Consider the following 21,285-nt stretch of genomic DNA (forward strand, 5'->3'; position numbering starts at 1 on the left):
ATGCAATTTTCTCTGACTTTGTAAGAAAATGAAATCACTATTCTTTGAAGTGCTATCTAATACCAGCATTAATTATGTCCCTGGGGGCTAGGGGTGGGGTGGTTTCAAAAAAGATGTCCATTTTGCAGTATTGCACATTATGTGCAAACATCGAGAGGAAGTTAGGCTGTTTAATATGTCACTCTTCTGTTTTATCTACTCTTTTTTAAATCACTGATGCATTCAGATGACTCTGAACAATTTAGTTCTCTATTTTCAACCAGTCAAAAGAAACTGCAGGAAAGCTCTATCTCATTCAAATTTTTTACAGGAGTTTCCAAATAGTGAATGTGACATTGTCACTTCGATGACTCTGATATGTTACTATATACCTCATACTCTACTCTGTGCCTGGTTCACTTCAGGTAAATTGAAAGATATTATATTTGGATATCTGCATATTTGGAGGAAAATTCTGTACTATGAAATAAGGAGACCAGTGCAGGTACACAGAGGTGATCGATCGCTCAATGGTCATGGCCGGGACTATTTTTTGTTGTTTAGTCCCTCAGTCGTGTCTGACTGTTTGCGGCTCCGTGGACTGTAGCCCTCCAGGCTCCTTTGTCCATGGAATTCTCCAGGCAAGAATACCGGAGTGGGTTGCCATTTCCTTCTCCAGCTGTGACTATTGCTCCACTCACTTGGTCCCTGCAGCCTAACGCACCACCCACAGCTCCCCCACAGTTAACTCCGGTCCACACTACTTAAGCCTGGAGGTTTCATGGATCCCTGGTGTTTTATCCCCTCAGGGTTGTCCATCCTCAATCAGCTGTCAAAGGCTCCCTGAAGGCCCTGGAGGGACCTCAGGGCGGAGAGTATGAGGGATGTGACATAGGACACACTCTTGGCCATGCTGGCTGCACTGTCCACCCAGTGGCTCCCAGATGCCTGTCCCAGTGCAGTGCAGATCCAGGTCCCCTGGGAAATGAGAACAGGAAGGAAGATGTGATAGGTATTCTACAAAACCAAATTTGCTCAATTAAAAGGGCCCAGCCTTAATTCTAGGAGTATGCCCTTCTTACACCTTTGCATTAAAATTCGCCTTCCTTTAGGAAATCAAAGTCATAAAGAGAGTTTAATGTGCTATATTTTGCTTTTATTTAAAATATTTTTATGTATTTATTTGGCCACTAACAACGCTGTATCACAACTTAATTTTGGAACACCAAGGGTTTTGTTTGTTTACTGGCCTAATAAATAGAAAACCTGGGGTCATTCTTGGGAGGCACCTGCATACCCTAGGAGCTGACAATAAAGCCAGCCTGGGTGGAGGCAGAGCAGAGTGTTTGAATTTGTCTCTGTGCATTCAACAGAGGTGGCATCACTAACTTTTCTCAGTGTTAGTGGGCGGAATGGCAGTGGTCCCTTCACATGGCCCTTGGCATACCAGTTCCATGTGGCTCACCAGGGTCCCTGGGGATGGTGAGTGTCCCCCCAACACAGGGGAGCTGACAGTGGGGTCTCCTTCTCCATCCCTCAGCATGTGGTGACCAGCCTCGGGTGCCTGTCCACATGGACTTACAGATGGCACTGTCTGGTTATAACCAAAGGACTCTCGCAGAATGGACAAGGGGCTTAAGTTTCTAGGTTCCTGCCCAGAACCAGCTGGCTGAAGAGGCCAATAAAGCCCACACAGGGGAAGGGGTGGCAACAAGGGGACTGCAGTGCTGATAGTGTTTGCTCCCCTACAAGTGTTTCAAGTTACTGGTGAAATCAGTGAATGACGAGGATTGGCAAAAATTAGACATTGCCAAGAAAACCTCTGAAATATGGATTTACAAACATTCCAGAAACTACGAACCATGGCTGATGGACTGTTGTGCAGCAGGTACACAGCCAGAGTGGTTACCAGCAGATCCTTTTCATCTGTATCTAACAAGTACTTAGCATTTTTTTTTGTACATTGTACTGTGGCTTATATAACATATACCTAAATAGATGTATATCTATGAGGGTGTCTTTCATTTCTGAGATGATAAGCAATTGCAGTTTTGGAGATCCCTTCCAGAGAGAAGCCCACAGATCTACTGACCCTTTGGTTCTGGAGATGAGAGAGATGCTTGTGCTTGGTCCTGTCGGACTCTTTGTGACCCCATGGACTAGCCCCTCCAGGCTCTTCTTTCCATGGAATTTTCCAGGCAAGAATACTGGAGTGGGGTGACATTTACTTCTCCAGGGGATCTTCCTGACCCAAGGATCAAACCCAGGGCTCTTGTGTCTCCTGCTTTGGAAGGTAGATTCTTTACCATTAGTGCCAAGAATTTATTATTGGTTCTGCAAAATCCCCTAAAAGGAGTACCACCTCCAGCCCACAGGGGCTGTTATACTGCAGAGCCCATTGCTGCCCTTAGAAGATCACTGGAATCTTCCTGTTCCGTGACCTTTACCATGGGGCATACACACTACTCTGTACATCGAGCTGGGAGCATCATAGATGGAAACTAAATTCTAAAATCCACCTACATGCCATCTCAGGCAGTGACACTTGGGATTTTTCACCCTAACACACCTGGGGTTGGTGCGGGTCTGATTCACATCATCAGTGACAGTAATTTGCTCACTGTGAGCGAGGGGCTGAGATAATAACAAGGCTAAACAGCCAGACACTGTCCTGAGTACTGTACGTGAACTAAGTGAATATCTGTGTGCCCAGGATGCAGGTGTGGAAACTGTCAGGCAAGGTGGCTGAGTGACTTGCCCTGAGTTGCCTACCTTGGGGGCCACAGGATTCAGACCTGTCTGACTGCTTGATTCCAGATGCTCTCTTGATTTGTGAGCCCTGGGTAGGGGTGTGTGTGTGAAAGGCCTCCTGGTCCTGCAACCACTACGTCACTCCCAGCTGCTCTTAGTGCCCTACTTCATCCATACACAGCAGAGCCCACTGTGTTCCTGGGGATGTCCAGGAGCCAAACCTACCCTGATCAGCTGAGCTGCTATTGTCACCCACTAACAGGTGCTGTCCAGGCCTTCCTGTAGGCGCTGCCAGGGCAAATTACCAGTCCCCAAGTGTCTTCCCAGGTAATCCCGAGTTCTCTGTGGAAGCACTGAGGTTTTGTTATTATGGGGGGCACTTTAGCTCCAAATCTGAAAGAAACTCAATTTTCTATTCTTCAAAACAAGAAATCTCCAGTTGTATTTGTCAAATACATTAATGAACAAAGAGAAATAAGAGATTGCATTTCAACAGAACTCTTTGATTAACTGTTAATGCCATCCATGAGAAAAGCCCTCATGTGAAAATGAGAACAGTGTTAAGTGATGCCTTACCTCCTCTCCAGAAGAGAGTCATGAACATCCATGCATGCACCAATTCCAGGAAGTTGCTCTAAGTGAATGAAGGTTGAGAGGTTCCTTCTTGGAAAGGAAAAAGAGACACTTTTCAATAAATCTGAAATCTGTAGCTTCCCTTTAGAAAGGGACAGGGCATAGAGCAAAGTTTTCAAACATGTTTTCTGAGCATTGCAATCAGTTGAAATCGATTTCTGTGGAGGAGATCCAGTTGTTATATTGCTGACTTTACACAGTACCGCTCCTTTGGTTTGCTTTTATTGCCTTTTTAAACTATTTTAAATAGGGTGACCTCCAACTTTAGTTCAAGTATCTTCCTTCTGCTCTCCCCTTTCTTATACTTGCACACCTTTCTCTAGGATCAAATTTGGAAAGGATTTTTGATTTTCAAACAAAATATTATATGCTTTATATTCTTTAATACTTCTCATTACATCCTTTGGACAAACTTGAGAGACAGACAGAGATATGAACTCTTTGGAATTTATGTTTGTGAAGTGAAGAATTAAGGCGGAATTTATTATGTGTTCATATATCTTATATTTATATATATTGTTATTTCCTTACATATTTATGTCTGTGTTGTTCCTTTTATTTTCGTAGTTAAATTTAGTGTTAATGACCAATTTTTAGCAATAGAAAAAACTGAGAAAACTGATTAGATTTTTTTTAAAAAAGGCTCACTTTATTTTCATTTGAAATATTAAGTATATAATAGAGAGTTAGAAAAAGTTTCCATAATTCAAAGGGCTAAGTCTACATGGTAATTACAGAACATGAGGTACATAGCTGACCATTAATTGGTTGTATAACATATGTTCACATTCAATGTTAATAAGCTTATTTTTACCTTTCGATGAACTAAAATTTATTTTTTATTATTCAACTGATCTGCCTTCATAAATCTGAATATGAGAATTCAACCTAACTCTAATGGGTTGTTTGTAGAAACTACTAAGAATATCTTCTCTGTTGCATATATAAAGATGGAAATGAATTATTAGTGTTTAAAGAAAATAAGATGGAGACCAAGATTGAAAATTCCTCAAGCAGTCAAAACCACTTAAGTCATGTCAGCACCTAAATCTAGCTTATTTTGTGAAGATACTTTAAACTTTAATTATTTGTTGTCAAATGCCTATTATAATCACAAAAGAAACTTAGTCCATCATCCTGAAAACGATAATCAGTTTTAACCAGTCTCTCAAATAGGAAAAGGAGTACGTCAAGGCTGTATATTGTCACCCTGCTTATTTATCTTATATGCAGAGTACATCATGAGAAATGCTGGGCTGGAAGAAGCACAAGCTGGAATCAAGATTGCTGGGAGAAATATCAATAACCTCAGATATGCAGATGACACCACCCTTATGGCAGAAAGTGAAGAGGCACTAAAACGCCTCTTGATGAAAGTGAAAGAGGAGAGTGAAAAAGTTGGCTTAAAGCTCAACATTCAGAAAACGAAGATCATGGCATCTGGTCCCATCGTTTCAAGGCAAGTAGATGGGGAAACAGTGTCAGACTTTATTTTTCTGGCCTCCAAAATCACTGCAGATGGTGATTGCAGCCATGAAATTAAAAAACGCTTACTTCTTGGAAGGAAAGTTATGACCAACCTAGAGAGCATATTCAAAAGCAGAGACATTACTTTGCCAACAAAGGTCCGTCTAGTCAAGGCTATGGTTTTTCCAGTGGTCCTGTATGGATGTGAGAGTTGGACTGTGAAGAAAGCTGAGCGCTGAAGAATTGATGCTTTTGAACTGTGATGTTGGAGAAGACTCTTGAGAGTCCCTTGGACTGCAAGGAGATCCAACCATTCTAAAGGAGATCATCCCTGGGTGTTCTTTGGAAGGAGTGATGCTAAAGCTGAAACTCCAGTACTTTGGCCACCTCATGCAAAGAGCTGACTCATTGGAAAAGACTCTGATGCTGGGAGGGATTGGGGGCAGGAGGAGAAGGGAATGACGGAGGATGAGATGGCTGGATGGCATCACTGACTTGATGGACATGAGTTTGAGTGAACTCCGGGAGTTGGTGATGGACAGGGAGGCCTGGCGTGCTGCAATTCATGGGGTCGCAAAGAGTCGGACATGACTGAGTGACTGAACTGAACTGAACTGAACTGAGCTGTCTTTTAGAAACCCCCGATGTAATAGCAGTCATTGTAAAGGTTAAACATCTTTCTCATTTTCACTTAATAAGTCATCCTGTAATGCCAGGCCGTTGAGCTCCATATCAGTTTTGAATTTGAGAGCTCCCAGTTTACTGATATGGCTTTAATTTTTACAATTTCTAGATTTTTGACAGTAATAACTTTTTAGGGAATATTTTGGAAAAATATACAGTAATTAGGAGCCAAGAGTTGAATTCCATTGACATTTACAGGTAAATATCAATAAAATGGGGTCAAAATATATTTAGACTGTATTTTTCATATTTTCATTTTATTCATGACTTTTTTTGGTATGGTTGACCACAGAAAGACATTCAGAATTTATATTTTGTTCATATTGTTGGTTACTACCACAGCTCAGTAAGTTATAGAATTTTGATAAATATTTTGATTAGTGATGGAAGCATCAGTTAAGTTGTATTGTTATTAGAAGACATTGTATTTCAGAAAATATTTTCAAAGGTTATTAAAGGTTACTTCAATTAGTTTAGTTTTATTTTTTCTATTCTAATCAGTTCTTTATGATTATCTAAACTTATTCTAATTGTTAGCAATTCCATGGAAATTGACTTTACTGTCCTTCATAGTAAGAAATATTAGTATAGGATTTATTTGTGATATTAAATATAAAGACACTGCACATATCTTTGGATGCCTTTATAATTATTAATCATTGATATTAAACTGTACTTAGAGTTTTGGTTCCTAAAAGTTAAAAGAATAACCTGCAGAATCACATAATAGGTATACTCAATACCAGTAAAGCAGTTTGACTGATTTTTAAAGTCTTTGTGCAGTTAGTCTATCTCATTACTAACTTCAAATGGTCACTGTCTTCCTTTGATATTCATTTGCTTTGAGGATCAGCATATGTTATGCTATAACTTTGAAACTCTTTCCTCAATAATACCATAATACTTCTTTTAATGGAGAAGGAAATAGGAAACACATGGTTTTAGTTGAGCACAAACTTCTGATGGTAGTCGTTTTTGTTTTTAATTTTAGTGTGTTGTATTGAGCTATTTGAAGCCTCTGAAATATGCAACCCTGATAAAAGATCAGCAGCCTCTGTACCTGGGGCCTGAGGAGCTCCTTTCTTAGAAATCCCACTCAGCACAGTGGCGAGACAGAACCAGCAGAACCCCTGGGCCTAAGTTACACACTCAGGACACCCACGTGCAGACATCACTGACCATAGTCTAGGAGCCAAGGACAGAGCTGGCGGAGGACGCTGAGAAAGTGATGGAGAAAACAATGATTGAAACAGGTCAGCGTTTCTTTAGAAATGTTAGCAGGAGTCCTGGAGGATGAATCTTTGAAGACGACAGGTTTCTATCATCACAAAAGTAATTAAGAACTGAATTGGTGTGAAATGATAATAATGAGTAGGATTAATAAAAACTCTTAACTATCATAGATTGAAAGAATGTATCAAAAAACCCCTTTCAGAAGCCAGGAACTCTGTAGGGTAAACTAAGAAAACCCCCAATAAAACCAAACCTTTGCCTACAGGATTATGAACAAGTATCCGTCTAGCTGTAGTGCCAGTGAGGATGATACAAGAAGGTATCACCTTTTGGGGCTGGCTGTCCTGCGTTCACACTCGTTATGTGTCTAATTCTCCAGCTGAATGGTAAAGTGGTCCCTCATCTTGTGGAAAAGAAGAATGTGGCCAGAAACTGAGCCACTTGTATATATTGTGTCTGAGAAGCGAGCTTGCCTTGTAATAAGGGGAGAAAGATTGTGTTGGGACCCTGGAATGTTGAAGAAATAATTACTCATGATACTTGTAAGGCTGACTTTACTCAGGAAGTGAGGGCTGATGCAATGTGGTGTTTGTAGTTGGGGAGAGAGACTGGGCTTGACTTCAAATACAACGCAAGTGGGAAAAGTGGGAATTTATAGGAAAGGAACAAGGTGGGAGTCTGTGGATGGAAAACTAGTAAGCAGTAAAGTGGAGAGTGGGGGGCAGTTCTTGCTAAATGAACCTAACAAGGGTCTTGCTGAAGGTGAGCCAGGGTGATCAGACATCACCTAGGAGATGGTGGAGAATGAGGAACTCAATCAGATATCACTCAATCAGATCGGATTTCAAGGATGGGGATTCTGACTGAACTGACTTAGCAGGATTCTTGCTAGAAGTGGACTCTGCAAGGAAGAATATTGGAGCTCAAGTTTGGGCCTACGTTTTGTCAAGGATCCACAGTGAGTCTGTAGTCCCATTCACTGACCTTTACTGGAGCAGTTCCTAGGCTATGCAGGAAGGAAGGAACCAGGGCTGGGCTGGGTCCCTTAGTGTGGCCCTGCCTGGATCTTTGGGGCCCTTGCCTAACTGCCACCAAAACTGCATGCTCCTGGGATATGTATATGATTTCAGAGCAGAGGCCAACTACGTGGGATGATTTGGGCTCTGAAAGACTAGACTTCCCTAAGGCTCCTCACCTTCATCCCTACTCAGTCAGTCATGTTTCCCTTCTCCCACTCATGCCCCAGGTGTTTGCCCAGCCAGCTACTCCATCTGCAAGGGTAGCTTCCAGCCAGACCCCCCTCCCCCCATTCAGTGGGCAGAACCCCACTGGAGATGCTAGGCTCTACCCTGGGCTCCCTAGATTTAAAAAATCAACTGATGGCCCCAGGAACCTCCACAGACCCAGATATGGGAAAAGAGGTGATGAAGACAAAGGTGGGCTTGTGGGTGGTGGAGCGTCAGCCTGGAGCAGCTGGACTTCATGAGGAAGGACACACTATGAGCACATAGATACTGTATCAAGTGTTGCGTCAGTTGAAGATGTGGGCCAGGAAGGATGACAGAGACAGCCCCCTGGGGGCCACAGGAAGCAATTTTAGAGGTGCACTCAGAAGATCCCACTGAGGTAGGCAATGGAGGCATATGCTGCGGGTGGGAAGAACATTCCAAGTGCAGTCTTTTAAGGCACGGGTAGGATCGGGGTGTTTGAGGAAAAGCGCAGAGCCCAGCAGAGATAGAATGCAGTGAGAAAAGGTATGTGGAGGTGAGAGAGAGAGAGACTGAGAGAGGCCTGGGGCCAGATCACACAAGACTCCGCAAGAGGCACATACAATAATTTTGGATTTATTAGTAATCAGATGAGATGCCTAACTCGAGTAGGAGTGACATAGTCAGACTCACATTTGAAGGAATCTCTTTGGCAGCTCTGTGAACAGGTCAGGGAATGGGGTTGGACACACAGCAGTTGGTTAGGTTACTGGAGCAGAGAAAGAGAGAGAGAGACTGGTGGGCTGAGGGTCTGGATGGGCTGTCTCCCTAACTTTGTTCTTGACATTCCCTAAACTGCACAACTTCAGATGTAGGAGACTCAATGATATCCTGTCTCCCCAGCAGACTAAAACTTGTTCCCAGGACTTTCCCTGTAACACACTTTTCTGAGGATTGAGAGAGAACAAATGTATATCTCACTGGGAAGTTATCTGACAATAGCTTCACTTTTTCCATAGTTATAGCCACTAGTTGTGGTTGCAGTGTTATAGCTGTGAGGTTATTTGTTTTGTGTATGCTTTTTGTCTTGGACTATATGTTTCGTGGAAGTAAAAGAGTTAGTCACCACTGTAACCCCGGTTTTAGTGCAATGCCTAACACAGGACTTCCTCAAATTGCAATGTGTTCCTGTATGTGTGATAGTGAGAGAGAGAGAACACCACAGAGAGAAAGACGTTGAATACATTCTGTAAGTGGAAACTTTGTTGTATTATCCCCATTTTTCCCTTTAGACTTTTTATTTTCTTATTTCTTTTCATCTATTCTGTAGTGATCTTTTCCTTTCATCCAAAAGAATGAGAAAAGGTTTCTAACTAGCATCAATTCTAGTTCTAAAGAGCCTCTTGATGAAGGAGAAAGAGGAGAGTGAAAAAGCTGGTTTAAAATTCAACACTTGAAAAACTAAGATCATGGCAAACAGATGGTTTCCATGACAAAATGGAAACAGTGGCAGAATTAATGTTTTTGAACTGCGGTATTGGAGAAGACTCTCAAGAGTCCCTTGGATAGCAAGGAGATCCAACCAGTCAAACCTAAAGGAAATCAACCCTGAATATTCATTGGAAGGACCGATGCTGATGCTGAAGCTCCAATACTTTGGCCACTTGATGTGAAAGCCAACTCACTGGAAAAAACCCTAATGCTGGGAAAGATTGAGGGCAGGAGGAGAAAAGGGCTATAGAGGATGTGATGGTTGGGTGGCATCACCAACTCAATGGATATGAGTTTGAGCAAATTCAGGGAGATAGTGAAGGACAGGGCAGTCTGGCATGCTGCAGTCCATGGGGTCACAAAGTCAGACATGACTTAGTGACTGAGCAACAACAAGCTTAACACCCTGGTGGGGAATTGATAATGAGAGAGGCTATGTCTGTATATGTGTTCAATGGGTATATGCGTGTCTTCTTAATTTTGCTCTGAATCTTAGGTTCTCCTAAAAGATAAAAAATAGTTAATCACAATTTATTCCTGAAAACATACTAGATACTTTCTCCCTCACCAAACACATGAGACTGACACTAGGGCAGGGAAACGACTTTTTGTGAGTGTCTCCAGGTAAAGGTCAGTAACTTACATCTAGTTACTGAGTAGAAAACTATTTTATACTTGTTAAAATGCAAATTTACTTTGGTGTAATTTATGTCACCAAAAGATATTGGAAGATCCTTTCATTTAATTTTGAATTAAACCTTATTCAGTTTAGTAAACATAGTATGTGTCATCTTCTTTAGAAACTTTCAAACATTTCTTACACAGCGACCCCAAGGTTCCTGAAGTTTTTCTATGAAAAAGCAAAGAAAGATAAGTGTTGTAACTTAGATCGATCTTTGCATGTGGTGGTAAGGTCACTGAGAATTGACACCCTCCACCCCCTCTCCACACACACACACAATGAAAGGACGACAACCCTTTTTTGTTTGACCCAAACTTCCGACTTCTTTGGCCACAGAATCTTTTTATAAATCAGGATTCTTTATTGTCTTCTTTGAGAGCTTTTGCTCTACCACATATAACACAGCATTGCTGAATTACTGCAGCCTCCCCACTAGAAGATGATTCTAAAATGGAAGATTCACAACTAAGTGAAGAGTGAATGACATTATAAGAACTGTTTTTTTTTTCTTTTTGCATTAGAAATGGTTTTCAAATTATATTAGACCTAAATAAGCATATTTGACCTTCTTATTGCTTTCGTAAAACAATTGCACTTTGAAGTCATTTTGGTTGAGATATTTGTTACTAAGAAGATGCCATCAAAGGACTTGAGCGCTACTAGTGTGTGACTGCCAACTTCCCCCGCAGGTCACTCCTTTCAGGGCTCTCCCAGCCTGGTCAAGATGATTTTTAGTTCTGTGACTCTATGAGATGATTTGAATCTACGGACAGTGACGTCTGCATGTTACCAACTCTCAGAGGCTTTGGTCCTTAAGGTAAAATGGTATCTAATATTGTTACTGCTTCATCTTGGGTCCCTGGGACCTCTGGTCAGAATGAGTTGGCTATAAAACTAAGACCACAGTTAGAGAAAAAAAAAAATAATGTACTTTGTTATTTGAGCAAGATGATTTTCATGTTGGTTATCTACTTCTACATTGAGATTGTAAGAGGCACTAATAAACATGATTTCAGCATGTGTGTACAGTGTCCTATCAAGCAGAGCTAGATCACAATATAAAGCCCCTCAGTTAGAGATGATGACGTGTGTCTATCTGGATATCACGAGACAGCAGCTCCCCAGCAGCCTTGAGCCTGAGAAAGAGATCCACGGCTTGAGGACCTGGATGGCAGAAGCCACACAAGTCTGGGGAGCCCGCAACAAAATATGAAGGAGGAATATTACGCAACCCCATGGACTGCAGCACACCAGGCTTCCCTGTCTTTCACTACCTCCCGGAGTTTGCTCTAACTTATGTCCCTCGAGTCAGTGATGCTATCCAACCATCTCATCCTCTGCCAGCCTCTTCTCCCTTTGTCTTCAATCTTTTCCGGCATTAGGGTTTTTTCCCAGTGAGTCAGCTCTTCACATCAGGTGGCCAAAGTATTGGAGCTTCAGCTTCAGCATCAGTCCTTCCAATGAGTATTCAGGATTTCTTTCAGATGGCTTTACCATAACTCAAAGGCCTATCACCAACCCTAGGAGGTGAGGGATCCTGATGAGAGAACAAAGCCCTCACTCACCCAAGCAGCACCTGGAAAGAGGGGCCTGTAGAATGTGCCACTCAGATGACCATCCCCTCCTTCAGCCCCTGCAACCTTCTAGGAACCTGAGGAAGGTTCAGAGAGGTGGAGATGGAGAAGGAGTTTTAGAGAGTGCTTTCAAGGTTCTGCAAGTGCTCCAATAGGGAGCATCTAGGAACCAACTTTGAGAACCTGCCTGTGTCTTCTTGGCATTTGGGGAACCCAAGGCATGACTGTCTGACCATCCTGGAGATGTGGGGGAGAGACTGGCTGAAATGCCAGGAGTAACTGTGTAAAAGGAAGAAAAAATCTGACTCCGCATTAAACCTGTATCTTTAACCTTTGTATTCTGTGGTTTTTGCTTCAGGTTAAGAATGTTGCCTATAGTCTGAAATATACAGGATAGCCCATCCTCAAGGCTCTGATCCTGAAAGGATGTAACACTTTTCCATTTATATGGAGAAAACAAGTTGCACAATAGAAAATAACATTTGCGTTGTTTATTGAAACAAATGAAAATAACATTTGGAGGTTTACAAGAACATCAGTAACCTGACAGTAAAGAATTCTAACATCAAGAAGTTTGCAACCACCAGCCATACTCCCTGAATTATGACTGGGGGAAGATGGCTCTTTAGCACACTAGTCTGCAGTCTCCTTGGTCTGCTGGCCTTCCAGATAAAGCCTTTATTCCTTGCCACAACAACTCTTCTCCCAATTGATTGGCTTGTCACCTGGAGAGCAGCATGAGTTTAGACTTGGTGACAAGTGTTCTCTCAGTCTTGGGACTAAAGGTGTTTCCCTGCTGACTTAACGTGGCCCAGCTTGAGAGACAGGAGGAGATGGCAACCACCTGAATGGTGCCCATTAACGGGGAACTGTGAGGATTGACCAGAGGAGATGCTTCCCCTGGACAATGCCAGGTGAGTGTGAGTCCCCTGAAAATGACATAAAATGCCCACAAGTCCACTCTCAACCTCTGACAAGTGCAGGTGGTATCATGGTGGGCTTCCAGCAGAGCACTGCAGGTAACATGAGCCTTTCTTGCTCTTTTACTCTCTTTCCTTCCTTCCCTCCCCTTGCTGGATGAAGAGAGGTCAGAATTCAGGATGAGTAATCTAGGGGGCAGCTGAGCCTAGCAGGCAGGGCTGGGAAGAAGAGGAAGTAACTCCAAGTGCAAATGAAGAAGATTAGGTGCTCCTGGCCCAGCTCTGCACTGCAGCATCTCCATCTAAGGTGGGCGCTTCTCCTGGAGGACAGGAGCTGCCTTGCATTGAAGTGCAACATGGCATTTTGACTGTTACTCTGGCCTGTGTGATTTAATTACTGAAATCAGACTTCCTCTCATTACTGAAAATGACTAGAGGGACTCTAGATTTCACCTGAGACCTGGGGGTTCAGCACCAAGAAGCATGTACAAACAGGTGGAGAGAACAGAGCTGGTTTTGAAGCAGCCAGTGAGTCCAGCTTGTTCAAAGTGAAAGAAGCAATGGCTTTGGGATTGCAGAAAAGAGTCATTTAAAATAAACCTACTTAATATTTAGTATTTGGAAATCTACTAAATGCAGTGTGGCAAAAAAATGATTTGAGAATTATTTGAAAGAATATTCAGTTTATTTTCTCAGACAGGATTTTTAATTTTTAATACATACAAGACGCAAAGATTTTTATCACTTAATTCTATAAAAATGGTTAATCATGTATACTTTAACAAATAACAAGTAACTTGGTAATAATAATATGAAAAAATAAAAACAACAAAAGTAACAAAATGATTCAGTACTAGCTATGCAGTGTTTCAATATTCTAACTCATTTTCCCTTCACTGCAACTCTGTTAACTTTGAGCCCCATTTTCCAAATGAAGGAAATGAAATTTGGAGGCTCTGAGTGACTTGCTCAAGTCATAGAACTGGTAGGTGAAAAGTTTATCTCACTCCAGGGACCATTCTCTGCAAAATAAATTTACACATTTATGAAATATTTATTGACATTGGAAATAGGCGTGTGATGTGTCACCAGCATAAAACTGTGGCAGGAATGAAAAGAAAAGATGGTGGTCTTGCTTCTGAAGTTTAAGGGCAACACATGAGCTGGGAGAGGTCTGTTTGGTTGCAGTGTTGATTGGAACAAAGAGCAGAAACTGTGAAGCCACATGGAGCAGGTTGTAGTGAAAGTAATTTCAGGATTCAGAGGAGAAAAGAAGAGCTGCTGACATCAAGTGAGTGAGGGTGAGAAACTGGAAAGCACAAAAATGCTTGAGTCAGAGAGCTGTGTCATCCAGGTTTGCTATGAAAGAGGGGGCGTGCTCTACATCTTCGTCTATGGGGTCTGGCACAGCTTGATGTTGTAGCTACCTGAAAGTTTTTTTCTTAGGTGCCACTTGCATATCTGCGGTACAGTGTGTCTGTGGAGAGCACGGATTGCTTATCCCTGGAGAAATGGCTCTACTGGTCCCCATGGTGTGTGGACACAGCCTGAGTACAGGATGAGGGAGGGTGCCACAGTGAATCTGGGTAATGGAGACGTGCTGTGCTAAGTCGCTTCAGCCAGGTCCAATTCCGTACAATGCTATGGACTGTAGCCCGCCAGGCTGCTCTGTCCATGGGGACAGTGGGTTGCCATGCCCTCCTCCAGGGGATCTTCCAGAGTAATACGACCTTGTGCCTTCTTGGGAAATGCAATCATCCGCATGGATAGAGACCAGAGGCACAATGATAAAGATGAATCCTGTTCCAGGAATAATTATGAATCTGACTGATCTGAGAAAGGCAGTGTCAAGTTATGAAGCTGCTGGATCATGCAGACCCTGATGCTTCCTGCTGCGTCCATGGTGTGAGTATGGCAGAAAGGGTAACTGTATATATGCGGGAACACTGCCAACACACTTCCTGTGGGAGCTCCTTATAAAGTAAGAGTGAACATAGCATTTTAACCTGTCGAGGGGAGCTCTTCAGAATTAACACTGTAGATGACTACTTTTTGTTATTTCTTTTCTTGTTTATCCATTTGGGAAAAAAAAGTTACCCTCTGGAATATTAAGAAGTCATCACATAATTGCACCCTCCACTTTTTTCTTTTTTCTAGAATTCCTGGTTCATTATAATCAGCGTGAGAACTGTTTTAAATATACTTCAATTCAAACCAGACTGACAATATATCCTGAATATTACGGAAACAGTCTTTTATCTGTAGATTAAAAACCACTTTATTTTCAGCAAAATGGTTTCATGTGAAAAATGCCAAAAGCAAAGGACTTACTTTTGTTACTTTCCCCATTATCTTATTTTTTCTGTTTGGTATATATAAATGGGAAAAAGTTTACAGATTTTCTGTAGGTGAATCTTGTTAACAATAAAGGAGTGACCATAAAGCCTGACAATACTGACAGTGTTTTTATAATAGAATCCCCTTGATTGTTTCATCCAGGGTAAATGTGCAAGTTTATGCCGTGAAAATTGGCCACACAACTCATTTGAGGTAACATGTGAAAAATGCAGGTGCAATGGCTGATGGGTACGTTGCTTTAATGCACATTGTTCATTGCAGTTTTGCACAGTTTATTAAAGTATGCATTGCTTCTGAGGGACAATCACATTCACATGTTATCGCAATAAACTATTATGGACGTTTGTCTATGTTTTCAGTTTTCAGTTTGTTCAACTTAAATTCAAAGGACTGAACAATAATCAGTATAATACTGTTAAGACAGTCAACTTGAGAAGGAAATAATACACTTTGTAAAGCATTTCCTGTGTAGAATTTTCCCTACTTGTTATGATCATGAAACTTATCTGCATAACTTTTACTACAAAAAAAGTACCACCCTATAGAATACTACAGGATGCCACAACTATATTCTATCATGTTGTGATTCAATGAGATTGCAAGTAAGGTAGAAAATTGGTTATAAATTTGTAAATTATGGACAGTACAAGAAGGAAATTTTTGTTGAAATAAGTAGGCCAAGAGAGTCCTCATATCAGTTCTGCTTTTCTTAGAGGAGGGGCTGTTATCTGATGGATAATCTGACTTAACAATGATAAATGCATGACAGCTATCATTAAAGTAGATATTAACAAAGCAAGGAAAGCTAGTTGCTTAGGAGCAATGAGAAACATGTATGTAATATCACTAAAATGCTCCATTTAGAAAGGGCTTGGTATACAATGGAGGATTTTGATGACTAACATACACTTTGTGTATGTTAATGTATACTTTGATTATTTATGTGCACTTTCTTCCATTCAGATGTGAAAACACCCTTCTGGTCATTTTATTAGGCCATGTGTATACATTAGGCATAGATTAAATGATATCTTTTGTAAGATTCTATAGAATTTGAAGCAAAGTGTCCTTTTATAGCCCTATAATGAATGTAATATAGAATCTGTCCTAGTACATTGGAGATTGTACATTTTAAAAGATTTAAGAAATGAATCCTAAATAGTTCATCAGTTTAAACTATGGTTCCTGGACATTACGATTTTATCATGTCTTAGAAATAAATATGCATAATAACATTTGAGGGCATTGCCACATTTTGAGAAAACAAATAAGTATGTTTCTTGCCAGAGGACAAAAGAGGAATATTGGCAGATATATGATTCATTTGAAAAGTCTTGAAATAATTTTAGCCTGTTTCATTTTAAAATAAAACAAACCCAAGCCTGACACAAGCTGTTATATACAAAATGCTGTGTTAGTTGCACAGCCCCCTGGTGAGGTGAGACTCTACACACTTTGTTGCTGGTTTATTTTATTCCTAGAGCCCATTTGCTGCAGTCTTTACCCTTGTTTCCAAGGTAAAGAAATCTACATCTTAAGTTCAGATCTGGTCACCCAGGAAAAATAAAAAATAAAAAAATATGATATTGGCACCATCTGACTGCAAGATGACTGAAATGGGACAAATAAGATGCTCGCATTGGAATTTGGCAGCATTTTACTCATGCTTAAAATGTGTGATTCTCTAAGCCATGGGACAGAGCTCAGGCTAATGAAGATTTGTGGAGGAAAGACTTTTGCAGGTCTGCACGTGGAACATTGTGAATCTTCTGCTCAGAGGCAATGGTTACAAAAGGACAAAAGGCATGAGCGTTTCCCCGAGCAAAAACCCCGTTTAGGGTAATGCTGACGATGTCTGGATATCTTGGAGTTTTGGGGGCAGGGAGGGTTGGGGCTGGCACCATCATTGGTCCTTCCCCTGTTCTGCCTGTTTGTTAACTGACATCAGACCCACCATGAGGGACCTGTCAGTGGGTGGATACTCAGATCCTAAAGAACACCTGTGAGGTGTGTGCGTGGGAGGTCTCAGAGAGAGGTCTCTGTGGGATGCTCTGAGAGGTCTCTGGGTGAGATTTCTCAAAGTGGGTGTGTGGGAGGTCCCCTTGTGGGGTCAGAGTGGGTCTCTGTGGGGACTCTTGGTGGAGGACACCCCATTGCTGGCCTTTCTGCCTACTAAGGCAGGGAAAGGGCTCAGGAACTGGCTCCTTCTGATTTTCTGCTCTTCTGTCAGCATCCCTCTGTGTCACATCTCCCAACAGGCGCCTTGGAGGTCAGCTCCCCTCATCCCCAGCACTCACCTCTTGGTGCCTCTGAGAGGACCTGGCATCAGCCAGTCTCAGGGGCCCTGCTCTTTGCACCCCTCTCCTGAGCTCTGGAGGCCACTCTGTGACCCAGGTCCCAGCCCTTCCCTCAGGCCCCAGCTGAGTCCCTATTGCTGTGCCCACCCCGAAGGATGAGACCCAGAGTCAGGACTTGGCTCCAGGGAGAAACCACAGCACAAGCAGGCCTGTGCCCTATGCCCCCACACCACCCTGGCCCTGGTCCCCTATGTTGGAGTCCTGACTGTCATGAAGGCTGGGCCAATCCTGCTGTCTCCTGGATCAGGGACTCCTCCTGAAGTGGGACCCACCATGGAAGTGACCGTGGAAGTGACTCTGACACAGAGGCCCAAATTGCACTAGGGAATTGCTCCTGTCTCCCCACTTTTCTGTGTGGACAGGCCCCAGGGAGGAAAGCTGACAGCACCCTCATTCTCGACAGGTTGCTTCCCACCCGCTCGGTGACACATCCTGTCTGCTGGCCTCTTCCCTCTCCGGGCTCTGGGATGAGTGAGGCTGAGAGCAGGTGAGACTTGCTATGACCCCTGCACAGTCCCTGGGCTTGTTGAGCCCCCTACCTGTCCCCTGGGAGCCTCCTTGGGCCAGATGTGTATGTAGAGATCACAGACCACGAGTCTGTCCTGGGCTCCCTGTCCTATGAAATCTGATTATTTACATTGTGGAGAAGTGAAGCTTCCCTTCTTGGAAGCTCCTCTGCCTCTGGCAGCCTGGCCCTCTGTGGAGGAGCTCTAGGTGTTCTCTCTCTGTATGGGCTCTGGGAGGTGAAGTAAGGGAAGATTCTGGTGTGGGGCCGCCAGGAGCCACCAGGCCTCTAACTTCTTCCCTTTGGGCCTGTAGATGGTGGTTGGATGCCAGAGGCTTCTTGGTCATTGCACCATCTATGGGCACATCTGCCCCCTGCCTCCTTCCCTGCATCCCACTCTAGGGGCACAGAGTCCCACCCTCAGACCATGAGGTGACTGTGCACAGTCACGACCATGCTCATTCCCTGGGGGGAGATGGGCACCATGAGCAGGGCTGTCCTCTCCTCCAGGGCAGGGGTGAACTGACCCACAGGGGCCTCCATGCTCCCCACCGCACACCCTCAGAGCTGGGAGTGTGTGGTCCTCATCCTTGCCTTTGCTCCAGAGCATGAGAAAGACAGAGGGAGGGTGATACTCTTGGCTCATCTCAACTCAGCTCCTTCTGGGACAGGAGGGGCTTCCAGGGCAGCAGCATCTAATGCCGCCATGACATGGGGACAAGATTTCTCCCTCTGGACTCGGGACACACTGCCCCTAAAATCCCCTCCTTATTCTGATTTGTGAACTTGTCTCTGACAGTCTCTGAGCCAGAGGGGAATTTCAGCCTCTGCAAATCCCTCTCCTATAGCCCCACAAGTTCAAAGTAGAGAGAGCAGAAGACAGAGCCAGATCCTGAGATGGGAGAGGTCTTTAGGTTTAGTTCACTGCGACGTCTTGAATGCTATTGCTTGTATCTGTAAAGCTGGTATTATGGAAGCCGAGATGTATTGAGGGAATTGGGGTGAGGGTGAGTATTCCACAGAGGTAAACCTCCTTCTATGGCCCTATCCCATCTGGAAGTCAAAGCAGGTACCTGGGAAGAGTGGACCCTGATCCCTTCCCTTCCCCCAAACAGGGCACAGACAAAAGTCACCACCTCTCATGAGCAAAAGCATCTATTTCAGGAAACATTAAAATGTGTGGTAAGAAGTCATTAGCAAAAAGAGGATGTGCTACTAAGAGAAAAACATGTTTTTATCTGCATGGTATACATTTTTCTCTTGGAAAAGACTTTTCCTACTGGGAAAGCTGTGACAGGCATGTTCTGATTGAGAAGAGGCATGCTTCTGAAGAAGACAGTGCCTTGGACAGTGGGAGGAACGGCCTGCAACAGTTGTCACTCTTGATCCATGCTGGCAGGCTCTGCCTAGAAAGGGACCTGACTCCCTGGGTGGGAAGGTCTACATGCTGTCCCTGGGACTGATCCACTTACTCTTAATAGGACAGCTGTGGCCCATGGGAGTAGCTCACTGATGGCGAGCTGTTTATCCCATCACTCTCCTTTGTCCTTGATAGGAGAGAAACCTATGGTAGCAGTAAGGTGGACTTAATGGGGCTTGGAGTTCTACTTCGTACCAGTTTAATTCTGAGGCATGTGGTCCACAGTGAAGCACCATCTTCTCCCCTAAGATCTGTCCAACAGCTGTCATGAAAGCCTGAGCCTCAACAGCCTTGCTGTCTGTAATCAGATGTCTTTTGAGTTTCGTGGCTCTGAGCAGTGTCTGCGGCAGGCTTGCATTTTTGCAGGGGCTCTTTCGGTCTTTTGCCTTTATTGGGGCAAATCCACTGCAGAAAGTGCTTAATTCTCTCTCTGAAGTGGTTTTCTGAAGAAACCTGTCCCTTCTTCAGGTGGGATTTGCTTTGTAGGGACTCTGCTGATTCCTTTTTCTGACCAGGGTGGCTCATCCTGCGGGCCTGGTGGGCTCTCCGTACCACCAACCCTTGTCTCTCTTGCATCAGTGGAGACGAACTTCCTGCTCTGACTCTTATGTTGGGGCTGCCTTCTCAGGGCCTCCTGCTGTCCTTGGCTGCTCCCTCCACTCGATGTAACACCATAGAGTATCTGGGAATTGGACGATTCTCTACTGGACAGGATCTCAAAACAGGACAGAGATGCCTGAGAATCCAAGATGTTTGCGGCAGTGCATATATCTGAGTGACAGTCTTTGAGAAGCCTCTCAGTGGCACAGTCTTGAAGGAGCATACCAGTTTCACAGTCTTGAAGGAGCACACAGGTGGGCCATCCTTGAGCCTGTTTCTGCCAGTCTGTGAACCCTTGGAACTCAAGCTTACAAAACTGTTCATCAAAGTCTACATCTTCTGGATTTGAGTCAACAGACTTTGTGTTCAAGGAAGGATTTTTACTGGACCTTAGAAACTGTGATTTCTTCATATTGATATTGATGATTTGGGATTTGGTTAGTATACTTGGTTCAAAATTACCTTTCCTATCAGGGTCTCCCTCCACAGCCTCTTGTTCCCTGCAAGACTGAGAACACTCATTGAGGTCCATGACTGTCACACTAGAGCAAGATTTTGGGGTGGTCCACTCCCCAGATTCTTCTTGTGGCACATTCCTGGCCATTGCTGGACTTGGACAGGGCTCCAGGATGCCTTTGTCAGCCTCCATGGCAGATTCACTGTGCCAAATTCTGCCCACAAATTTGTATGTGGTGTCCTGAGAAGGTGGTTTGATTTCCTGTCCAGTCAGAGGTGCTTTTGAGGGTTTCTGCATATTGCCAGGTTGGGGTCCTTCCAGAGCCTGCCAGGTTTCCTCAGTCGCCCATGAAGGGGCAGTGAGGGGACTCTCCAGGTGGGGAACTGCCTCTGTTGTTATTACTTTCTTTCCTGGATGGGGCTGAGGATGTTTTCCCAAGTCCTTGGTTAACTGGGCTTTTGGGTGGTCCCCAGGGTCACTGGTGGCCTTCAAGGTGGATCTTGGAAGGCATGTGCAGTAAGCATTTTTCAAATTTTTATTTTTTATTTTTTAATTTTTTAAATTTTAAAATCTTTAATTCTTACATGCGTTCCTAAACATGAACCCCCCTCCCACCTCCCCCCCCACAACATCTCTCTGGGTCATCCCCATGCACCAGCCCCAAGCATGCTGCACCCTACGTCAGACATGGACTGGCGATTCAATTCTTACATGACAGTATACATGTTAGAATTCCCATTCTCCCAAATCATCCCACCCTCTCCCTCTGAGTCCAAAAGTCCGTTATACACATCTGTGTCTTTTTTCCTGTCTTGCATACAGGGTCATCATTGCCATCTTCCTAAATTCCATATATATGTGTTAGTATACTGTATTGGTGTTTTTCTTTCTGGCTTACTTCACTCTGTATAATTGGCTCCAGTTTCATCCATCTCATCAGAACTGATTCAAATGAATTCTTTTTAA

The sequence above is a fragment of the Capra hircus genome, chromosome 8 (assembly GCF_001704415.2).
Source record: "Capra hircus breed San Clemente chromosome 8, ASM170441v1, whole genome shotgun sequence".
NCBI lineage: Eukaryota > Metazoa > Chordata > Mammalia > Artiodactyla > Bovidae > Capra > Capra hircus.